The 12,126-nt window shown below is 40.8% G+C and overlaps 1 protein-coding gene across 1 annotated transcript in view; it reads left to right on the top strand.

The window, feature by feature from the left end:
* The first annotated feature begins 4,317 nt into the window (after positions 1-4,317).
* The window catches only part of stxbp6 (syntaxin binding protein 6 (amisyn)), a 42,999-nt gene continuing 35,190 nt past the window's right edge, over positions 4,318-12,126 (top strand). Inside the window, exon 1 of the mRNA XM_068339562.1 lies at positions 4,318-4,600. The gene's annotated coding sequence lies outside the window, so the exon portion shown is untranslated. The remainder of the gene's footprint in view (positions 4,601-12,126) is intronic.

Below are 12,126 nucleotides of genomic sequence, written 5' to 3'. Positions count from 1 at the left end.
CATCCCTGGATATTAACTTTGATTCAGGATGAGTTCTCCTTCCACACATCCTGCAGAAAAGAAGAAAAGAGAACAGATTTATATTGCAATGCAAATCTGAAATTAAAAATGAAGATATTTACACCACACATCCTCATTTTCTGGTGAATTTTGCATGTATTACTTCTGCTTCACGGTTGAGTTGATGCATTTTGAGTCTTCAAAAAGAGAAACTCTTTAAGATGAAACAACATACCAACAATCTTGCTGGAGGTAAATGTGATAATATTAAAGACCTCTTTCCCTCAGTTGTTTTCTTTTAAATCAAACCAACTGCGCCACTCACTGAACAAACAGATTTTATTGCTAATACAGAACTCAGAACAGGAAAATCAATGTAAATTTCTATGCCATGTTTTATAAAGCAAAGCAGCTGAGATTGATCTGAGTATGAAATTTATTACCCAGGCCTGACAGGGTATTCAGATGATGAATGTTTGATGTGTTCCTCAAATTTAATTAAAGTGCCTGTCTTTGAAAAATGACTTTTTCAATGTCTGAACCAAGAATTGACACTTTAAAAAAAAGCACTATTTGACAACCTGTATCCTAGAACAACTCATTAAACTGAAACAGACACAACTTAAAAAGTATCTATAGCCATTAAACATGGCAAGGCGGCAACACAAGGAAGGTGTTCAGTGCTATTATTTAAACTGCGTTCTCATGTTTCTATTATACATGTTTAGGGGGCCAGATGGCAGAGATAATCCATCAGGCACCAGCAGGTAAAATCAATTCCAGATCCCAGACCTAAATATTTTCCTATTTCACTCTGGTTAGACCATCAGGGTGAATCATTGAACTCCATGGGCTTTGATGGTGTGACATGTGCATGGAGAGTACAGCAGGTAATGCTCAACTGACTCACACTGACACACATGCCTCTTTCCTTGCCTGACAAGTGAAACCCAAATAAGAGGTTTCAGCCACCTGGTTCTCACATAAACACACAGTCCACCTCCATGAATGTGGCAACTTCTAAGACGTAGCTCTGGTGAAATAAAGTCCGACATACAACATTTCAAATTCTCTGTAAACTCACACACTCTGCACACACTTATGAAGGGATGCATCCATGCCAGTTCGACCACAATAAGACATTTTCCACTCTCGTGGGCTCTCCTTTCATTCTGTTAGCGGGCCGATGTGATGAATAAAGAAAACCAAAACGTATGAATTCAGACTGATTAGTGCCGCAGACGAGTTTACAGGGGAGTGTGTGAGTGTACAGCCATCTGCTCATGTGGGGAGATTAGAGGCAGCCAGTGGTCAGAGCAAAAGGTCCCTCACAAGGTTCCATTCCTCTATCTTCACATCTTCATGTTTACGCTTCTCACCACGGGAACCGAGGCATATCGTTCCCCTTAATCCCACCGTCTTGCACAGCTCCTCTTTTGAACGTCACACAATGAAAGGATTTATTTTATTTATTTATTTTAATTTTGGAAAGGTTTTTGGAAATTGTGCAGAAATAAAAAGGAAATACGAGTGCCAGGTAAAATCAATTGATTCTGCCTCATTTGTAGGTGTTTTTGAGAAAAAGAAATTGCTTTCATTCAAAAGGAGGTAACACAACACCGATTAACATCTCAACCCCGCGGATTCTTTGGAGAGGTCGTCATTACAGCCTCATGTTGTGTGGAAAATCTTTACCCAAAACCCACACAAGCACTTTCTAAATACCAGACAAGATTACAAGGTTTTGGCTTACTCCAAATACATCCTACAAAAGGACAAGGAAATGTGATGCAGAGGAAGGGTGTAATATTCTATTTAATGTTATTGCAAGGTCATACAAAAGTTCCTCACACTGTGACAAGCGTGTGCAGAGCACAATGATGTCAAACAGCATGAAAACAATTCTTAGAAGCTTCTTAATACAAAACCTAAGGGGACATTAGGCACAATAGTTTAAAGAGGATAAACTGGATTAGGGACTCCCGGTTGCTCAAGAAATAATAAGTCATGAAAATCCAAATAACTTTACTAAACATTAAAGCAATTTGCAAATTTGGTACGGTGCTGAAAGAAAAGTGCACATTAGTAAAAGAATAACTGCCAATGCATGATTTCCTCATCACCATTTACCTCCTACAGATTCCAGTCCGATAACACTTCTTGGAAACTTTGATTCGTGTGAGGGAAACCTGAAAAGTATCTGAGTCTCTGCGGCGTGTCAAGCATCCAAAATCCAACCCCAGCGTCAGACAGCGTGATGGGCGGTGTCAGACTTTCGACACATTTGTTGGGCAATCAGTTTTCAGATGGTTTTTGAACCTGGTACACTGAAGCTAAAAACAAATATTGACTTGGTTCAGAGTTTGGGTCTTTCATTACAGCAAATCTCCAGTCAGTGTTTCCCCTTGGGAACATCAGCTGCCCAAATTCCCAAACTCACAAGCAGGAAACAGCTCATGGCCTTTTAACCCTCTCTGCTTGTGTGCATGTGTGTGTGTGTGTGTGATTTTTCTCTCCCTCTAAGCACTATGTACCTTTCCCTCAACCTGGAAAGAGTGAGTCATTCCAGTGAAAGTGTTTACTCATGTAGGGGAGTACAGAGCTGCAGTGTAGTAATTTTACAGTGTGTCATGCACTGTACCCAATACGCTCTCCAGGCTGTCGCGACAACCTTGCAGCCATAACAGCAAAACAATCCCCATCCAGATTCAGAGTTACATTCAGCAGAACAGCTAGTGGAAATCAAAGTGGATTGAACTGTTTCCACATGCTCTACCAGATGGTCGTGCAGCTCATAGTATGGAATCTCAAGACAATCTGTAATGTGATCCAGAGGAAGATTCAGGAGCTGGAAGGAAATATCCATATATATATTTGTATTATATTCAAAAATTAATTGGTAAAGACATTGCAGTCATGGCTGAAAATGTATTAATACAGCAAGTCTTATGCACTTTTAATGACACATCAGAAGGATTTAAGCGTTGTGGCAGATTAGCATGGATTTGCAAACATACTCCTTCAAAGTGTTTTCAGAAACAGTCTTATTTGATGAGAGAGACTCCTGTTCTTATGCTGCAATTCGGATGCGTTTTTTTCTTTATCAGGCGTTTAATAGCTTAGCTGTCACAAGTGAAAAATGGACATCTGCTACATTACAACTGGTACAGCATGTTAATGATCAGCTAAAAAAAAGACCTAGAAAGAAGAAAGAAAAGAAACAGAGGCGCATCAAATTGGAGTTATCATGTGAGTCAATGGTGTGCAAATCTGCTTAAAATAAAGACGCTGTTTATATAAGAAGCCAGATCAACCAGGAGAATAAGTTTGGATGGTGAACAACAAGTCAAGGAAAACACGAGACTGACACACTTCCAAGCAGTTTACTGCTGCATCTGTGAATGCTCAGGGAAACTATTTCTCTTGGCATGGCTTTAGAAACAAAAGATCAGCAAAATCTGCTGGCAGTTTACATCAACCTTATATGTTGACATGTCCAAACCTCAGCTGTTGAAGAATGCTTGGTTGGAGCTCAAAGGAGTTAAGCTATGTGAGCGGTGACTTAAAGGTCCCATATTATAATCTTTCTAATCAATTTTCCACCTCTGTAAGACGTCCAACTACACTGTATGCAAAATGTTTGTCCTCAAACAGATCCATAGTTCTGTATTTCAGCTTTCTAAACGAATAAGAGGAAGTATAAATACACTCTTACTATATTTGCTTGCAGTCTGAACGCAGCCTTAGAAATCTGGCTTTCCTGGGGGCCCCTTAAAAGGATGCAGTACCACATTTTACCACCGGAGGCAGTGTGACGTGAGGGACTTCAAGCAGACTTACAAATTTTCAAATACAGAGTGAGCAAAACTGAGTCTATCTGCCTCAGTCAGTCTTTTTTATTTTATATATGACAAAACCTTCTCACAGAAAAATAATGTTGTTTTTTTTGGAGATTACTAATAAAATAAGAACTAAGACGCAACATGCAACAGTTGTGGCATATGCCTCATTAAAAATGGGTCTACCTACGCCCCGGCAGCAGAAACCTCACAGATGGAAAATTGTGTTTAACGTGTTTCATTCATGACTTCATTCAGCTTTGGTTTATTATTATCCATTGTTTGTCAAAGAGGATGTCACAACAAGTAAATACATGCTACGTGTCTTAGTGTTGTGTGTGTGTGTGTGTGTGTGTGTGTGTGTGTGTGTGTGTGTGTGTGTGTGTGTGTGTGTGTGTGTGTGTGTGTGTGTGTGTGTGTGTGTGTGTGTGTGTGTATGAACCTGCTACTGGTTTCTGTCTCACACATACACACACACACACACACACACGCATAGACGCGTGTGCGCGCCCCGACCCGCGGTCAGACAGACGGTGCGTCTCCGCCGAATCGGCAGCAGGGGAAACGAACTCTCCCTCCGCCGCTTGAGAACAAACAACTACCCTGGAAGTCCACGTTAAACACGACATGCGGTTTGGAGCGAGCAGAGAGCGAACAGTGAGGAAAGGAGCGCTGAAAGTGGGCGATCAGTGACAACAACGGGAGGAATCAGCCGGAGGATCGTCGGAGCGCACGTGGAACGCAACGCTGAAGACGCATCGGTAAGAAACCTTATTTCCACACTTCTAACGCACTTCAAATGTATGTGGGGGGGGGGGAGAAAGTTGAATTGTCTTGTGATGATTGTCGCTCACTGCGTCAACAAGCTGCCACTTTGCGATGGATCGGAACAAGTGTGCGCAGGTTTTATGTCATTTTCAAAATGTTAATAAAGCTCAACTATCTTCCTGCGTCGCGTCATAAATTTTTACATTTCCTGAATTGTGTCTTGCAAATATGATACATGACAACACACATTTCTCTGTGGAATTCTCATCCCGGACGAGTCAGTTTGTTTGAACTGCTGTGGGCTGAGCTCCCGTGTCATCCGTGTCAGTGACGCGTCTTTTGGATCGTTATTACTTGAAATTGTAATCACAATCGGTATTAATCAATATACTTACTAAAATATTGAACAATGAACGCATCAGTTGCGCAGTGTTTGCGTTACAACACTTGGCTGACAGTGCGTGTGGATCCAAGGCATATGCAAACCAAATAACCTGCTTTGGGCCCCCAGGGACCACCTCTGACCCCAAAACGAGACAACTACATGTAAAAAAAAAAAAAAAGGCAGTCAGAGACTGCAATATCCCGCGACACCCCCCTGAATTCAACATTTTACCCTGATCTACACATTTTTGTGCCTCTGAATTCCTGAAAATGTTGCGGTTTGTTTAGTGATTATATCTCATCAGGTTGCAGAGATGTGTACCTAAAACGGTCTGCAGTGCGCCGTCGTTGCCCACGGTAAAATTTGTTCCACACACGATTAACGGATTCTGCCATAGAGCGACGAACAGTTTATTTTATGATTTACTTTAATTTAAATGTTTATGAACCCTCCCCATACTGATATTAAACCACCTTCTATCTGGATTACCTTTTCCCAGACTCTTATCGACTGTTTAAAGCACTTTTGTATCTCACGGAAGTCCGAGACTCACAGAACGTGTCGCACTTCCGGATGGCGTCAGCCAATAAAATACGCGTAACAGTATCACGTGACTGCCTTCCAAAAATCCGCGATGAGTACAAAAGTCGAAATTTGACCTTGACCAAGTTTTCTCAAGGTCACCATCTCATTTTCATCCCCCCCAAACATGTATGTTAGTAGTGAGCAAATGTTATGTTGTCTTGTTTGTGATCAACTAAGAACCAAAATATTTCATTTTCTTGCACCGATGTGTATTATTATTTCATCCTGTGTATTCGTCAATTGTTTTTAAGGCGCCAGAAATGTTTGGACAAGATTGAATATAGTGTTTGCATAACTCCACCACTCATCTCTGCCACAGGTTGACTTGTAGAAGGTGATTTGATTGCACATAAGTTGAGTCTTATCATTTTACTCCTGTGTCTCTCAACTTAAATTAAAATATGGGTTCAGGGCTTAAGTGGCTCCTTTCACGCCTTCAAAGATAAATCTATACTTTTCTCCTACTTCACTGTCCAGCTACAGTTGTCATTGTGTATAATGACAATCCACCTCCTCTCCTTGTGTCTGCCAATCCTACTTGTCCTTTTGGCAGAGAAGATGGGATTAAAGGCTGATGTAAAGAGCCGTTTCTTGACTAGATCATAATGAGGAAGTAAAACTGTCCTGTCAGTGTTCCTGTCAACACTGAGATTTAGAGTCTCTGGAGACTGAGTCATCGTGGTCTCCCTCTGATGTTCTGTTACATTCATAAGCCATGCTTGTTTTCATTTAAAGGGGAAAATGGCAGTGTTAGCTACAATTCTATTTGTTTAACCCGGATGGTTTATCTGATTTTGCTTTTTGTATACCAAAATTTATTAGTCCATGTGTTGACATATTGCTGTTGCCTTGGGTTATCCTTATGCAAGCAAACTGTACATTCGCTTTTAGGTTGTTACTTCATCACTCCATTGGCAGAGCGTACAATTAAGTCATTGTTATAATGACTCCTGCGGTAGTATTCCTACAGCTATTTGTATGTGTTGTATGTTTGCCTTTCTTCTGTTTACCCATTACTGGTCAGTCCTTTCCTTAATGTATTGTTGCCATAAGGTGCTGGCCTTAAAGGATGAGCTCATTTGGAGAGCGTGACATGTCACTCATTGATTCATGGTTAGTCTGCACCTCCTTGGTGCTGTAATATAACCTTCACTAGCAATCGAGTCGCACAACAAAATGGATGGGACCTTTTGTGTCCTTGTTTTGCAGGGAAAAGAGCAAGACCCCATTCATCAAGACACTTTAATGCCCTATCCTGTTGTCCATGGTGTCTATTATTTTATATCTCAAAACATCAGCAGCAAAATAAACTTCCACTCATGTTCTTTCAAACACTATGCATTACAGGTATGTTGTGGTAACGCTTCAGGAATAGATTGGCCGACCAATAACAGTGGGAACGTCGCTCCAAACAGCCAATTAAAGCTGCTTATATTGGTTTCTTCCGTTGGTTATCTGAGAATGAGTTTGCTCACACTGGCCTGTAGACTCCCTCTAATGTAAACACATCTGCATCGCCATGAGACGATCAGAGCAGCTGCAAAATGTAATGTAGTTTAGAAACACAGCTTTCACCGTGGAGACGGGAATGAAACATTAAACTTAGACCTACTCAAGTGGGGGTTTTTTTGTTCTCAATTTAATAAGAGCAGCAATTTTTGGTGTGTCATCAGAAGATGAAGGGAAGGCTCAGAATCCGAAGGTTAGAGATGGTGTTCAGAGAAAAGGATGTGTTTGAACAGTCCCATTCTTTTTCATCAGTATCTGCAAAGTAATATTGGTTTCAAATATCAGTATCTGTCTTTGAAAAACACAATAGTCAACCCCCTGTTACTGTGCTCAAGTCTCTGATTCCGACTCGGTGTCACACATTGAAAAGATTTTTTAGATTTGGTTGTGAGGAATCAAGACGCTGCTCCCTCTCCACAGCGACATGAGGAAAATATGTGTTTTTTACCTGAGAGGGCTGAAATAAAGCTTGAGTAGTGAGAGGAAGTAAGAACAATGTGTCTGTCAACAAAGAAAATACATTTTTAGGTGCTGAACCCGTAAAAAGGAGTGGATCGAGCCGCAGCGCCGCTTATCATTTATGTTTGAAGAGTTTGGATAAAAAGCCCAGTGTTAGTGCTGCATCTTATACCACTTCAGCTTCTTATACTGTATCTTGTTTTCAAATCTTTGATTGGAACAGGAATAGCATTGCATGCATACCTGAATCAAACATATAAGCTATCATGAACTGTTAGTGAGCTCTGCTGTCTGGTATTTGGTCTAGGATTTGGACCGCTGTCAGACCGTTCGAGGGCGTCACTATGCTGACCTGCCCTCGTACTTGTTTTTATCATCGTAGTAACAGAAAATGGGAACTACTGTTTCTATAGTTTCATCAAGATTGTGTCGGAGAAATAAGATCCAAATGTTTCACAATCCGACATCAAAGAATAACCGCCGTTTGTCTGTTCCTCAGCCTCAAATGGAATGTGTGGTCGTACAGCGTAATCTCTCATATCAGCCAACACGATGCTGGTCACTGACCCCTGACTGAAACATTAACATACTGCAGGTCATCTCTATTCTGACTTTTGTCTCACTTATTGTAGCTCGATGTTAAACTAATGCCGAATGGAAATGTAATACAAGCCAGACCGGTGTTAACTGTACAAAAACAGCAGGGAACCGTCGTAATACTTCTATTATTCCATTAGAGGTAACATCCACCATCTGTTCATGTGGTAATGTTGGATTGTTCAAAGGGTCTTTGTGTTGATATCACTCTCCAAAGATGTCATCTGTGAAGATGTGTGCGCTGTAGGAGGTTTTTCTCTTAAATTCAAAGCATTGAGCAGAACCACGAGCCAATATGAAAGACATGCGTGAGAGGCCGCACAAGTGTTTGATGTCTTTGAGATATGCGGTGCGGAATGGTAGAAACTACTTTGAAAGTTTCCAGAGTTTGTCAAAAAAGTGAGAGGAGGTGTGGATACAGAGGTCCTGCTCCTCAAAGGGGATTACATTATCTGTCTGAATGGCTTGTCTTGCCAAACGACTTTATGTTCTTAATCTTAAAAATGTCATTTTTTAGTACATCGCACCCTTTCAGCCAAGTTTTAGTCCACGCCCCAACACAAGTTTTACCAAAATCCTCGTCTTTGCTTGTGCTTGCTGGCATTGTTTGACAGACTGTAATGTTTTGTCTTGTCCACAAGCTAAATATGCTTTGTGACAGAAACGTTGTAAATGCACCTGTGTGTGTTTGTTCATCGCAAACTTGACGTTACACCATTGAGAGTCTCCCAAACATTGATCTTAAGGGCTCTAAAATGCTCTGAAAAATTTTTTTTTTCTTTTATGAATGAAATCCAAAATACAGCCTAGCTCGTCTGCTTTCTGGGAATGAGGACAAAGTGCTTCTGTTTGCACTGGCTTCTGCAATGTAGACTTTGTACAGAGAAAGGATTTTTGAGTTTTGCCAAAAGTCTAATCTAAAAAGCAAAATTCTGACCATAAGCATGGGATATTGTGTCTGTCCCATGCGTGTCACTTTTTCTGTATGCTTGCATAAAAGTGAAGTTTTGGACTCACTGGTGAAAAGTTTGGTAAGAGGACTGAAAAAAAAAAGACTAGTATGCTACCTCGTACTTAAATGGTTGATTTCTCATGCTTTTGTGTGTAAATACTTCTCCCACCAGCTGCCAGCATTTTAGTTACCCAAGCAGCAGAGTAAATACATTTTGGTAATCCCTCTGCAGATGGATTATTTTTAAAACTTGTGCCAATTAAAGATTTGGCTTTCACTTTTTTTGCATGTCTCCTAAAGAAATTAAAAGACACTTCATTTTTGTGTGATAAGGCTCTTTGTCTGTCCGTAGGGCCCTTCTGTTCTGCCTCTGCAGCATGTTTCCAGTGGCTCATGAGCACAAACTGGGGATGAGCACTGGGTAGATATTGGGATATGTCGATCAAAAGAAAATTAATTAATTGTGATACGTTGTATTCATCTTTAAGTGACATTTTTTTTTTTTTTTTGGACTGTTTATTGGACTCAAGCAATTTGAAGACATCGCTTCAAGCTTTGGGAAATGAATTTTCAGGCTAAATTAAAAATCCTGAAAAACAAAACAAAAACAAAGCAAAGGTAGATTGATTGATAATGAAAATATCTGTTGATATGTAGAATGAAGTGGCCATGCAGCTAACTCAAAGGTTGCGTTTCAATGAAGACCCAGGAGAGTCGTGAGCATGGATTTTACATTAACGCACCGGGCAAGTGGGACTGAAGGAATGAGCAGGAGCAGCGCTGCTCCTTTGATTGCACAGCAGTATGGTCACAGTTAATGAAGTGTTTTTGAAAGGGACTACGCTTCAAAATGGGGTGATAAGCAGCAATAAAATATATGTACATGGTTTTCACTGCCACACACACATTGGCTCCCTCCAATATAATTGCACAGCCCTGCAGAGCATTGCATAAGACTGCTCAAAGTCAAGCCATAAGCTATGCATTGTAGCTGGTTACATTTCACTGCTGATAGGCTCATGTCTACCACCTCCTCTTTCTTCCTCGAATCCCCCACTCTTTATCCCTCCTTCTCGTCATGCTTCAGTGGGTCACCTGAGGGGGGTATGTGCTTCCCTTTGCCTGGTAACAGCTTGCAGCGGGATGTGGGCAGCCTGAACCAGCTGGAGGAAGCAGGAGATGAGGAAGAGATGCTGAAAGATTAGGGCTTCCATGGCAAGGAGCTCCACGGGGCTCATTTGCTGTGAGAGAACAACAAAAACAACAGTGGCCAATCAACAATGAAACCAGTTAATTTCTGTTTTGGCCATTGTTCCATCCGGCAATTGAGAAGAAGGGAAGGAGATTAACATGGATGCAAACCAATCGGATTGAGTGAGCTCATTTGACTGCAGTGAACATTTACAGTTTATATGTAAATGCATATGATTGCAAATATGAAAAGTATTTAGAAAAGTGCTTGTGTTGTTTATTGCAGGATTTTGTCTCTTTTCAAGGAAATGAAAAAAAAAATCTTAGTTAAGAAACCATCGCTATGTTGATGCGCTGAAAGCTTTGATGTAAGGGAGTTTAAACTCCTCATGTCCACGTTTTGAATGCTGTAATATTTTAGACACTGGGAGGTTGGACTGGCACATTACTGGGCTTGCATTCTTTATCAGAGTTCAGTATGACATGCACACACAACTCAAGCGGCACCGTTTTGCGCGGTTTTCACATACCAGACTTCCTTAAAGGGCTCTGATTGGATAAGCTCTCCTGCCTTCAACAGCAGAGCAAATGGCATCTTAACCTAATGTTTGAATAAGAATGTTTCGGAGGAACGATTTGGTCTGTTTGTTTGCTGATGTCTTGAGACATTGGGGCATCTGGGGGGCACATTAATTTGATGCTTTTAAATACCCCTAGGACTTTCTTGGCACAGGTTTTTGTTTACTGTGAAGTCTCGCTTTGCTAAGTGAGCGGAGAGGGAAGGAGAAGGATAGTAACGGGGTACATTTAATGAGATCTTTTAGTTGGTTATGACAAAAGTGCATGTAACAAAAGTTTGGAGGTAAATTAAGAACCTTTTGTGTTAGAGCATTACAAAAAATTTGATTTGGCTAATTGGTGCCGATTTTTAAAAATACAGGGGTTTCAAAAATTCAACTTTCAAATGTGCTTCAGTAGTTTGCGTTCCAAGGTATTAATGACATGCATGTCAGTATCTCAATTTAATCAACAACAAGCAAAATAAAAAAAAAAGTGAATATGATTCGACATTCAACAGAATCAACAATTAGCCTGTTCTTAATCATGATTGATGATGGTGGTAATCCTCCTCCTCATGGACTGGCACAACGTCCAAATGTCATCCTGTGGGATGTTGGCCGTCTCTTCAATCAGAGCTGCCCGGAGACTCTGCTGATTCATTCCATAATACCCCACAGAAGTCCAGAACTGCTTCCATCACGCTGGTGGCATGATCAGTCATGTGATCCCAGGCATGGCTTTCTTTCATTTTCTCCCCAAACTTCCTGTCTTTCTATTCGGGTGGGTTGGTTTTCTCTGAAAAGTTTATTTGCAGACTCGAGACCGCTCATGCAAATCACTCGTGAGACCACACACAAACCCCGCCCTACACAGTGATGCACAACCAATCTTAAATTAAAGGTTTTGTCACACTGGGCCAAAAAAAATAATTGGTGCAATTTTAAGCCCCGTGAGTGGTCAGTTATTGATGGAAGTTGAAAGATATTTGTATCATGTGCACTCTCTTAGTTTTCATGTGTTTAGATAGAAATAAAACCCCATAGAAGAGCTCAATTTCTCGCTGTTTGGAAGCCTGTTGCCTCTTGTTTGATCCAGCTGGTGCCTTTATCTGAAAAGAAGAACTAAACAGAATTTGAATGTGGATTTGTTTTTTATGCTCCATTTTTTTGAAGTGCTGAACTGGAACAATGATGAACAATCAACAAAGGCAGCCATTCAGTCTCTTATTACTGAATTGGAGACGTTGGTTTGTGTGCTTTCGACTGTCCATGGAAACCTTT

This window comes from Antennarius striatus, chromosome 17 (genome assembly GCF_040054535.1).
Source record: "Antennarius striatus isolate MH-2024 chromosome 17, ASM4005453v1, whole genome shotgun sequence".
Classification (NCBI taxonomy): Eukaryota; Metazoa; Chordata; class Actinopteri; order Lophiiformes; family Antennariidae; genus Antennarius; species Antennarius striatus.
The sequence above is the reverse complement of the archived record's forward strand: the minus strand, read 5'-3'. Positions and strand labels throughout refer to the sequence as shown.